The following is a 12,559-nucleotide window of genomic DNA, read 5'->3' as shown; positions in this document are numbered from 1 at the left end:
AACAGCCTCTACTCTTCTGGGAAGGCCTTCCACTAGATGTTGGAACATTGCTGCTATAACAGCCTCTACTCTTCTGGGAAGGCCTTCCACTAGATGTTGGAACATTGCTGCTATAACAGCCTCTACTCTTCTGGGAAGGCCTTCCACTAGATGTAGGAACATTGCTGCTATAACCTGTTAGTCCTATAGGGGCAGTATTTCATTTTTGGATAAAAAGACGTGCCCGTTTTAAGCGCAATATTTTGTCACGAAAAGATGCTCGAATATGCTTCGAATTGATAGCTTTGGAAAGAAGACAGTCTTACGTTTCCAGAAATGCAAAGATTTTCACTGTGAGTCCCTTAGAACAAATGTTTCGGGCAAAACCAAGATGTATGACCGACCAGGAAATGCACAGGATTTCTGAGGCTACGTTTTCCATGGTCGCCTTATATGGCTGTGAATGCGACAGGAATCAACGGACTCTTTCTCTTGTTTCCCCAAGGTCTCTGCAGCATTGTGACGTATTTGTAGGCATATCATTGGAAGATTGACCATAAGAGACTACATTTACCAGGTGTCCCGCTAGGTGGCTGCGTGGCAATTGGTGCGCAAAAGTCAGGTCCCGGTATTTTTCCATTCAAATCTCAGAACAAACCAGGCTACAAGGACGGTGCTTTCAACGGAGAGAAATATGACAAACCACCTTCAGGATTGATTCAAACAACGTTTTCCATGTTTCAGTCAATATTATGGAGTTAATTCGGAAAAAGTTCGACATGTAGGTGACTGAATTTTCGGTTAGTTTCGGTAGCCATATGCATAGTAACAAAAGGGAACGATGTGTCCTACACAAGAATCTTTCAGGAAAAACTGGACATCTGCTATGTAACTGAGAGACCCCCACACAGTTCCCCATAGCTGTCCCTCAACCATCCGAGACCCCTCCAACAGTCACTCCAAGAAAAAATAGATAAGAATAAAATAAAATAATAAAAAATCAAATGTATTCCATTCCCCATCCCAAAGAACCCCCCCCTCTCCCCCCACAATGCAACAAAAAACAACAATGCAAAAAAACAAAAGACATCAAGAACAACTAAAATCATAACAATACTGTTTATGTTTGAGTGCATGTCTGGCACTATTTACATACACTACCGGTCAAAAGTTTGGTATCACATTCCCTTGTTTTTGAAAGAAAATAAAAAATGTTGTCCATAAAAATAACATCTAATTGATCAGAAATACAGTGTAGACATTGTTAATGTTGTAAATACCTATTGTGGCTAGAAACAGCAGATTTTTTAAATGGAATATATACACAGGTGTACAGAGGCTGTCACGTCCTGACCTTAGTTCCTTTTGTATATTTCTATTTTAGGTTGGTCAGGGTGTGAGTTGGGGTGGGCATTCTATGTTTTGTTCTGTGTGTTTATATTTCTATGTGTTGGGCCTGGTATGGTTTCCAATCAGAGGCAGCTGTCAATCGTTGTCTCCGATTGAGAACCATACTTAGGCAGCCTGTTTTCCCACTATGATTTGTGAGTAGTTGTTTTCTGTCTTTGTATTAGTTACCAGACTGAACTGTTTCGGTTGTTCTTTTGGTTTACTTTGTATTTTAGTGTTCAGTTCAGTTTAACCCTGTTAGGGAAGTTGCGAATTTTTGCAGCTTTTTGTTAAAAATCGCGCAACATTTCAGCGCCCTGCTATTCATGCCAGGAATATAGTATATGCATAGTATATGCATTAGTATGTGTGGATAGAAAACACTCAGACGTTTCTAAAACTGGTTAAATCACGGCTGTGACTATAACAGAACGTGCGTTTCATCGAAAGTGCAGGAAAATCTGATCACTGAAAATGGAAATAAATATCCATGCGCTACTTCCAGGAATTGTTCCAAGTGAACCGGATTAAATGAGGCCGAGCTTGCAGTACCTACAGCTTCCACACGATGTCTAGAGTCTTGTCATTTGCTTCGGCTTTGATTCTTGGTCAAACCGGCACAAGGGAACCGATTCCCTCCGGTCTCCGACCGGATGTTTTGGTTGAGATTTCTCCGGACATTTTTTTGAGACGGACACCTATAGAATTTACATTGCCTCCTGATGAATTTTATCGCTTATTAACGTGTACTAATACCTAAAGTTGCATTACAAAAGTATTTCGAAGTGTTTTGTGAAAGTTTATCGTCGACTTTTTTAATTTAAAAAAATTACGTTACGTTCTAAAACGCTATTTTTTTCCGTTGTTCACACAGTATTCATAGATCGATATCTAGGCTATATATGGACCGATTTAATCGAAAAAAGACCCAAAATGATGTTTATGGGACATCTAGGAGTGCCAAGAAAGAAGCTCGTCAAAGGTAATGAAAGTTTTATATTTTATTGTGCGGTTTGTGTAGCGCCGACTATCGCAAAATCTGTCGTTAGGTGACGTTGCTGTATTCTGGGGGATACATGCTATCAGATAATAGCTTCTCATGCTTTTGCCGAAAAGCATTTTACAAATCTGACTTGGTGGATAGATTCACAACGAGTGTAGCTTTAATTCAGTACATTGTATGTCCATTTTAATGAAAGTTTGAGTTTTATCAACCACTATAGGTGGCGCTCTTGAACATTTCCGCTGATTGATGTTCCTACCACGGGACCACGGCCCTAACAAGTTAATAAAATGACGAACACTTACCACGCTGCATATTATTGGTCCGATCCTTCCTACTCCTCCTCAGACGAAGAGGAGATCCGTTACAGAGGCCCATTATCAGCAAACATCACTCCTGTGTTCAAATGGCACGTTGTGTTAGCTAAACCAAGTTTATCATTTTAAAAGGCTAAGTGATCATTAGATAACCCTTTTGCAATTATGTTAGCACTCTGTCCAGAAGGCCAGCATCCCGGAGTCGCCTCTTTCTTACTTTTTATTATGTTTGATTTTGACTTTATTTTTTATACTTTATCTTCGACCATCATTCTAGGTTTTCCACTAGATGTTGGAACATTGCTGCGGGAACTTGCTTCCATTCAGCCACATGAGCATTAGTGAGGTTGGGCACTGATGTTGGTTGAATAGGTCTCACTCGCAGTCGGCGTTCAAATTCATCCCAAGGGTGTTCAATGGGGTTGAGATCAGGGCTCTGTGCAGGCCAGTCAAGTTCTTCCACACTGATCTTGACAAACCATTTCTGTATGGACCTCGCTTTGTGCACGGGGGCATTGTCATGCTGAAGCACAGAATGGTCTAGAATGTCATTGTATGCTGTAGTGTTATTTCCCTTCACTGGATCTAAGAGGCCCGAACCATGAAAAACATTCCCAGACCATTATTCCTCCTCCACCGAATTCTACAGTTGGCAATATGCATCGGGGTAAGTAGTGTTCTCCTGGCATCTGCCAAACCCAGATTCGTCCATCAGACAGATGGTGCCAGATGGTGAAGCGTGATTCATCACTCCAGAGAACGCATTTCCACTGCTCCAGAGTCCAATGGTGGCGAGCTTTACACCACTCTGGCCAACGCTTGGCATTGCGCATGGTGATCTTAGGCTTGTGTGTGGCTGCTCTGCCATGGACACCCATTTCATGAAGCTACCGAAGAACAGTTTGGAACTGGGTAGTGAGTATTGCAACCGAGAACTGATGATTTTTTGCAGCTGAGCCATTGTTGCTCCTAGATGTTTCCACTTCACAATAACAGCACTTACAGTTGACCGGAGCAGCTCTAGCAGGGCAAAAATTTTACCAACTGACTTGTTGGAAAGGTGGCATCCTATGACGGTGCCACGTTGAAAGTCACTGAGCTCTTCAGTAAAAGCGATTCTACTGCCAATGTTTGTCTATGGAGATTGCATGGCTGTGTGGTCGATTTTATACACCTTGTGGCTGAAATGGCCGAATCCACTAATTTGAAGAGGTGTCCACATACTTTTGTATATATAGTCTAACACTGATTTTTTTAAATCGCACTTTTACAGTGTTAGCTTCATCAGCTGTTCTACAATAAGATACAAAAAAACAGGCAAAAAAATATTTTGACTACACTGGGCCTTTAAAGAATCCTGTACAGTAAGTGGCTGCTGACTATCATGGGCTTTAAGCTTCCTTTGAAGAGGCATTTTCTCAGCTATCAGCAATACAAGTTTGTTTATAGAATGAAGCAGGTATTAATCATGGGCTTTGCTACACAGAAAGCAGCAGATGATGACTCCATTGTCAACTCTTTGGTTAAATCAGTAGACCTATAAAAATATATTTGAAAATACCATGTATAGTGCATTGAAAAAGTATTCATCCCACTTGGTGTTTTTCCTATTTTGTTGCATTACAACCTGTAATTTAAATGGATTTGATTTGGATTTCATGTAATGGACATACACAAAATAGTCCAAAATAACTTGTTTTTTTTATTTGTTATTACAAACGGAAAGGTGGGGCGTGCATAATTTATTTATTTATTTTGCTCCTTTGCACCCCATTATTTTTATTTCTACTTTGCACATTCTTCCATTGCAATACTACCATTCCAGTGTTTTACTTGCTATATTGTATTTACTTTGCCACCATGGCCTTTTTTGCCTTTACCTCCCTTCTCACCTAATTTGCTCACATTGTATATAGACTTGTTTTTTTTTTTTTACTGTATTATTGACTGTATGTTTGTTTTACTCCATGTGTAACTCTGTGTCGTTGTATGTGTCGAACTGCTTTGCTTTATCTTGGCCAGGTCGCAATTGTAAATGAGAACTTGTTCTCAACTTGCTTACCTGGTTAAATAAAGGTGAAATAAAATAAAATAAATAAATAAATACAACCCCTTTGCTATGAAGCCCTAAATAAAATCTGGTGCAAGCAATTACCTTCACAAGTCACATAATTAGTTAAATAAAGTCCACCTGTGTGCAATCTAATTGTCACGTGATCTGTCACATGCTCTCAGTATATATACACCTGTTCTGAACGGATCCAGAGTCTGCAACACCACCAAGCAAGCGGCACCATGAAGACCAAGGAGCTCTCCAAACAGGTCAGGGACAGAGTTGTGGAGAAGTACAGATCAGGGTTGGGTTATAAAAAAATATCAGAAACTTTGAACATCCCACAGAGCACCATTAAATCCATTATTAAAAAATGGAAAGAATATGGCACCAGAACAAACCTGCCAAGAGAGGGCCGCCCACCAAAAGTCACGGACCAGGCAAGGAGGGCATTAATCAGAGAGGCAACAACGAGACCAAAGATAACCCTGAAGGAGCTGCAAAGCTCCACAGCAGAGATTGGAGTATCTGTCCATAGGACCACTTTAAGCCGTGCACTCCACAAAGCTGGGCTTTACGGAAGATTGGCAGAAAAAGTCATTGCTTAAATAAAAAAATAAGCAAACACATTTGGTGTTTGTCAAAAGGCATGTGGGAGACTCCCCAAACTTGTGGAAGAAGGTACTCTGGTCAGATGAGAGTTTTAAAATGTAGTTTTTTGGCCATCAAGGAAAACACTATGTCTGGCGCAAACCCAACACCTCTTATCACCCCAAGAACATCATCCCCACAATGAAGCTTGGTGGTGGCAGCATCATGCTGTTGGGATGTTTTTCATTGGCAGGGGCTGAGAAACTGGTCAGAATTGAAGGAATGATGGATGGTGCTAAATACAGGGAAATTCTTGAGGGAAATCTGTTTGTCTCTTTCAGAGATTTGAGACTGTGATGGGGGTTCACCTTCCAGCACTACAATGACCCTGAGCATTCAGTTAAAGCAACACTCGAGTGGTTTAAAAGGAAACATTTAAATGTCTTGGAATGGCCTAGTCAAAGCCCAGACCTCAATCCAACCGAGAATCTGACCGAGAATCTGTGGTATTACAAAGATTGCTGTGCACCTGCGGAACCTATCCAACTTGAAGGAGCCGGAGCAGTTTTGCCTTAAAGAATGGGCAAATATCCCAGTGGCTAGATGTGCCAAGCTTATAGAGACATACCCCAGAGACTTGCAGTTGTAGTTGATTTTTTTTTTTGTAGTTGATTTTGGGGGGGTTAATAGTTATACAAGCTTAAGTTTTCAGTTTTTTGTATAATTTCTTGTTTGTTTCACAATAAAAAAATATTTTGCATCTTCAAAGTGTTAAATGATACAAACCCCCAATAAATACATTTTCATTCCAAATTGTAAGGCAACAAAATAGGAAAAATGCCAAGGGGTGTGAATACTTTCCAAAGCCACCGTCAGTGTCTTTAGCTTTTAAAACAATTCAATCTGTTTTCTTTTCCCATATTTTGGACCAGTGAGACTATCGCTCCACTAGGATACGTATTGTTCCTGCTGTGAGGAGGATTTAGCGAATGTTTTCATAATTTATCTATAAATATTTGCCAAAAAGCCTACCAGTAGGGAGCCAAATGAACAGCTCTCTTACCGATGTAATTCAGGAGGCTACTGACAAGTCACTCACTTTAACGTCACTGTCTGGCAAGTCCTGATTGTTATATTAAAAATACAAAGGAGATCTTCAGTTGACTTGTCTGGATGTGGCACCATGAACATGTAACTACATTGTCTGATTTATAAATGGCAAAGATACATGAGATCAACTATATTCAGTCAGTTCTAAACCTTTTATGAACCTGTTCTTCTTGATCGAGACAGTTGTGAGAAGGCATCAACTTATGTGCTGCTCCATTCAGCTGTGAGAAGGCATCAACTCATGTGCTGCAACAGACAGCTGTGTGAAGGCATCAACTCATGTGCTGCTCCAGACAGCTGTGTGAAGGCATCAACTCATGTGCTGCTCCAGACAGCTGTGAGAAGGCATCAACTCATGTGCTGCTCCAGACAGCTGTGAGAAGGCATCAACTCATGTGCTGCTCCAGACAGCTGTGTGAAGGCATCAACTCATGTGCTGCTCCAGACAGCTGTGAGAAGGCATCAACTCATGTGCTGCTCCAGACAGCTGTGAGAAGGCATCAACTCATGTGCTGCTCCAGACAGCTGTGTGAAGGCATCAACTCATGTGCTGCAACAGACAGCTGTGAGAAGGCATCAACTCATGTGCTGCTCCAGACAGCTGTGTGAAGGCATCAACTCATGTGCTGCTCCAGACAGCTGTGAGAAGACATCAACTCATGTGCTGCAACAGACAGTTGTGAGAAGGCATCAACTCATGTGCTGCAACAGACAGTTGTGAGAAGGCATCAACTTATGTGCTGCTCCATTCAGCTGTGAGAAGGCATCAACCCATGTGCTGCTCCAGACAGCTGTGTGAAGGCATCAACTCATGTGCTGCTCCAGACAGCTGTGTGAAGGCTTCAACTCATGTGCTGCTCCAGACAGCTGTGTGAAGACATCAACTGATGCTTAAACAAACTGCCAATCATATTGCTCAAATTCAAACGGCATGACATTTACGCCTGTAGTCTTCAATCGTTTTCAATGGGAGACTTCGACAGAGCAGGTAAATGTTGAACTGGAATGCAAAAATGAGTTGAAAAGTTTCTGGCCCGATTGGTGCCTTCAGAAAGTATTCAGACACTTGGACATTTCACATGTATTCATAAATGTATCTTTTTTCCCCCTCAGCAATCTACACACAATACCCCATAATGACATTTTTGCAAATGTATTCAAAATATAAAACAGAAATACCTTATTTACGTAAGTATTCAGACCCTTTGCTATGAGACTCGAAATAGAGCTCAGGTGCATCCTGTTTACATTGATGATCCTTGAGATCCAATCCTTGATTGGAGTCCACCTGTGGTAAATTCAATTGATTGGACATGATTTGGAAAGGCACACACCTGTCTATATAAGGTCCCATAGTTTACATTGCATGTCAGAGCAAAAACCAAGCCTTGAGGTCAAAGGAATTGTCTGTAGAGTTCCGAGACAGGACTGTGTCGATGAACAGATCTGGGGAAGGGTTCCCAAAAATTTCCCCAAGAACACAGTGGCCTCCATCATTCTTAAATGGAAGAATCCTAGATCAGCAATCGGGGGAGAAGGGCCTTGGTCAGGGAGGTGACCAAAAACCTGATGGTCACTCTGACAGAGCTTAAGAGTTCCTCTGTTGAGATGGAAGAACCTTCCAGAAGGACATCTCTATCTCTGCAGCACTTCACCAATCAGGCCTTTATGGTAGAGTAGCCAGACGGAAGCCACTCCTTAGTAAAAGGCACATGACAGCCCGCTTGGAGTTTGCTAAAAGGCACCTAGATTCTCTGGTCTGATGAAACCAAGATTGAGCTCTTTGGCCTAAATGCCAAGCGTCACATCTGGAGGAAACCTGGCACCCTCCCTACGGTGAAGCAAGGTAGTGGCAGCATCACGTTGTGGGGATGTTTTTCAGCGGCAGGGACTGGAAGACAAGTCAGGATCAAGGAGCGGAGCAAAGTAGAGAGATCCTAGATGAAACCCTGCTCCAGAGTGCACAGGACCTCAGACTGAGGCGAAGGTTTACTTTCCAACAGGGCAACGACCCTAAGCACACAGCCAAGACAACGCAGGAGTGGCTTCAGGATTAGTCTCTGAGTGTCCTTGAGTGGCCCAGCCAGAGCCCTGACTTGAACCCGATCGAACATCTCTGGAGAGACCTGAAAATAGCTCTGCAGCAATGCTCCCCATCTAACCTGACAGAGTTTGTACATCAGGATCAGTGGAGGCTGCTGATAGGAGGACGGTTAAAATAATGGCCGGAATGGAGTGAATGGAATGGTATCAAACACATGAATGGGTTTGATACCATTCCGTTACACTCCATTCTAGCCATCATTATAAGCCATCCTCCCCTCAGCAGCCTCCACTGATTAGGATAGAGCTGGGTAAGGGACTGTTTTTCATCAATAACTAGGTTACTGGTAGGGCTCGGGTATCACTAAATTGATCACTAACATTTTGTAGCTGAGCCATTTGCTCGTGCTCTGTTGCGCAATACAGTCATGTCTGACTAAGGTCATAACATAATGTTCCTTGAGTTGTCGGAGTTTACAATGACGAAGAGTAATTATACAACTAACTGCTCTCTAATGTCTCCTCATTGAGCAGAGCAGCCCAAGCGGAGCCGTTGCTATGGATACTCACAGACCCAGAGCCACCATGAGCAGAGCGCATGCAGAGTAGAGTGAGGCAAGCAGGAGCGAGAGACAGACAGAGAGATTCATCCTGAAACGACTCACTGGAAACCAAATAATATCAGATTTCTGTCCACTTTGCTCTCGCAACCTCTGCATCCGTCTCTAGAAAGCAAGCAACCCTGCAGCCGTCTCTAGAAAGCAAGCAACCTCTGCATCCGTCTCTAGAAAGCAACCCTGCATCCGTCTCTAGAAAGCAACCTCTGCATCCGTCTCTAGAAAGCAACCCTGCATCCGTCTCTAGAAAGCAACCTCTGCATCCGTCTCTAGAAAGCAACCTCTGCATCCGTCTCTAGAAAGCAACCCTGCATCCGTCTCTAGAAAGCAAGCAACCCTGCATCCGTCTCTAGAAAGCAACCTCTGCATCCGTCTCTAGAAAGCAACCTCTGCATCCGTCTCTAGAAAGCAACCTCTGCATCCGTCTCTAGAAAGCAACCCTGCATCCGTCTCTAGAAAGCAACCCTGCATCCGTCTCTAGAAAGCAACCTCTGCATCCGTCTCTAGAAAGCAACCCTGCATCCGTCTCTAGAAAGCAACCTCTGCATCCGTCTCTAGAAAGCAACCTCTGCATCCGTCTCTAGAAAGCAACCTCTGCATCCGTCTCTAGAAAGCAACCTCTGCATCCGTCTGTAGAAAGCAACCCTGCATCCGTCTCTAGAAAGCAACCTCTGCATCCGTCTCTAGAAAGCAACCCTGCATCCGTCTCTAGAAAGCAACCTCTGCATCCGTCTCTAGAAAGCAACCTCTGCATCCGTCTCTAGAAAGCAACCCTGCATCCGTCTCTAGAAAGCAACCTCTGCATCCGTCTCTAGAAAGCAACCCTGCATCCTTCTCTAGAAAGCAACCTCTGCATCCGTCTCTAGAAAGCAACCCTGCATCCGTCTCTAGAAAGCAACCCTGCATCCGTCTCTAGAAAGCAAGCAACCTCTGCATCCGTCTCTAGAAAGCAACCCTGCATCCGTCTCTAGAAAGCAAGCAAAAAAAAGCAAGCAACCTCTGCATCCGTCTCTAGAAAGCAACCTCTGCATCCGTCTCTAGAAAGCAAGCAACCCTGCATCCGTCTCTAGAAAGCAACCTCTGCATCCGTCTCTAGAAAGCAACCTCTGCATCCGTCTCTAGAAAGCAACCCTGCATCCGTCTCTAGAAAGCAACCTCTGCATCCGTCTCTAGAAAGCAACCCTGCATCCGTCTCTAGAAAGCAACCTCTGCATCCGTCTCTAGAAAGCAACCTCTGCATCCGTCTCTAGAAAGCAACCTCTGCATCCGTCTCTAGAAAGCAACCTCTGCATCCGTCTCTAGAAAGCAACCCTGCATCCGTCTCTAGAAAGCAACCTCTGCATCCGTCTCTAGAAAGCAACCCTGCATCCTTCTCTAGAAAGCAACCTCTGCATCCGTCTCTAGAAAGCAACCCTGCATCCGTCTCTAGAAAGCAACCCTGCATCCGTCTCTAGAAAGCAACCCTGCATCCGTCTCTAGAAAGCAAGCAACCTCTGCATCCGTCTCTAGAAAGCAACCCTGCATCCGTCTCTAGAAAGCAAGCAACCTCTGCATCCGTCTCTAGAAAGCAACCTCTGCATCCGTCTCTAGAAAGCAAGCAACCCTGCATCCGTCTCTAGAAAGCAACCCTGCATCCGTCTCTAGAAAGCAACCTCTGCATCCGTCTCTAGAAAGCAACCTCTGCATCCGTCTCTAGAAAGCAACCTCTGCATCCGTCTCTAGAAAGCAACCCTGCATCCCAAACGGTCTATTGTCTTGTAGTTTTCTACAAAACAAGATGCATAAGGAACGTACCTGTGCAATCGGTGGCACTGAGACTCTGGACCCGTGTGTCATATCCAATACGCTCCTCTACTTGGTTTCTTGTATCAGCCGGTTTCAATAAGACATGAACCAGAGGAAACCATGTAACTAATAATTGTCTCAGAGTTGATGTTATGTCACTGAGGTATATAGCATTACGTAGTTTATGAAACGCTGTGCTTGCTGTGGATAATTTAAGACTCCCTCTTCTTTTCTTATGTTACTCAGCACACAGCGACAAAACCATTGGTGCTGCCCTGGGCGATAACAAAGCCTAAATATTTAGAGGAAAATCTTTTCATTCCACAATCTTCAATTTGCCTTATAAAGCATAATCAATGAACAAGCCAAAGCTGTGTTTTAAAGTCAACTATAGAATTTGTACAACACCAATGAATGTACAGAAAAAGCTTTTTAAACGTATGGGTTTAATCAGAGATGTTCTTGTTCTTACCGTCTCCCTGGCGTCTCAATGCTTTTACTGAGTTAATTCCCTTGAGATTAGTCAGAGATGGTCAGACACAGCAGTGGGTCTGATCAGCAGATTACCTCTTACGGCTGCTAAGTGTTGTGTTGCAGTAAGTACCCACTTTCATTTTGATCCAAAGGAGACAGTATCCACTGTGGTATCCATTCAACACAAAATATTACTCAGCGATCTAAACACAATACCCCATAATGACAAAGCAAAAACAAGATTTTAGAAATGTGTGCAAATCCATTTCAAATGAAAAACAGAAATAACTTATTTACAAAAGTATTCAGACCCATTACTCAGTACTTTGTTGAAGAACCTTTGGCTGCGATTACAGCCTGGAGTCTAACTTGGATATGACGCTAGAAGCTTGGCACAGCTGTATTTGGGGAGTTTCTCCCATTCTTCTCTGCAGATCCTCTCAAGCTCTGTCAGATTTGATGGGGAGAGTCGTTGCACAGCTATTTTCAAGTCTTTCCAGCGATGTTCGATCGGATTCAAGTCCGGACTCTGGCTGGGCCATTCAAGTACACTCAGAGACTTGTCCTGAAGCCACTCCTGTGGTGTCTTGGCTGTGTGCTTAGGGTCGTTGTTGTGGTGGAAGGTCACAGTCTGAGGTCCTGAGTGCTCTGGAGCAGGTTTTCATCAAGGATCTCTCTGTACTTTGCTCTGTTCATCTTACCCTCGATCCTGACTAGACTCACAGTCTCTGCAGCTGAAAAACATCCCCACAGCATAATGCTTCCACCACCATGCTTTACCATAGGTATGGTGCCAAGTTTCCTCCAGATGTGACAATTGGCATTCAGGCCAAAGAGTTCAATCTTGATTTCATCAGACCATCAGATAATCTTTGGCAAACTCCAAGCGGGCTGTCATGTGCCTTCTACTGAGGAGTGGCTTCCATCTGGCCACTCTACCATAAAGGCCTGATTGGTGGAGTGATGCAGAGATAGTTGTCCTTTTGGAAGATTCTCCACAGAGGAACTCTGGAGCTCTGTCAGAGTCACCATCGAGTTCTTGGTCACCTCCTCCGATTTCTCAGTTTGGCCGGCCAGCTGTAGGAAGAGTCTTGGTAGTTCCAAACTTCTTCCACTTAAGAATGATGGAGGCCACTGTGTTCTTGGGGACCTCCAATTCTGCAGAAATGTTTTGGTACCCTTCCCCAGATCTGAGCCT

The sequence above is a fragment of the Oncorhynchus nerka genome, linkage group LG23 (genome assembly GCF_034236695.1).
Source record: "Oncorhynchus nerka isolate Pitt River linkage group LG23, Oner_Uvic_2.0, whole genome shotgun sequence".
In the NCBI taxonomy this organism is placed as follows: domain Eukaryota; kingdom Metazoa; phylum Chordata; class Actinopteri; order Salmoniformes; family Salmonidae; genus Oncorhynchus; species Oncorhynchus nerka.
This window is presented reverse-complemented; position numbering follows the sequence as displayed.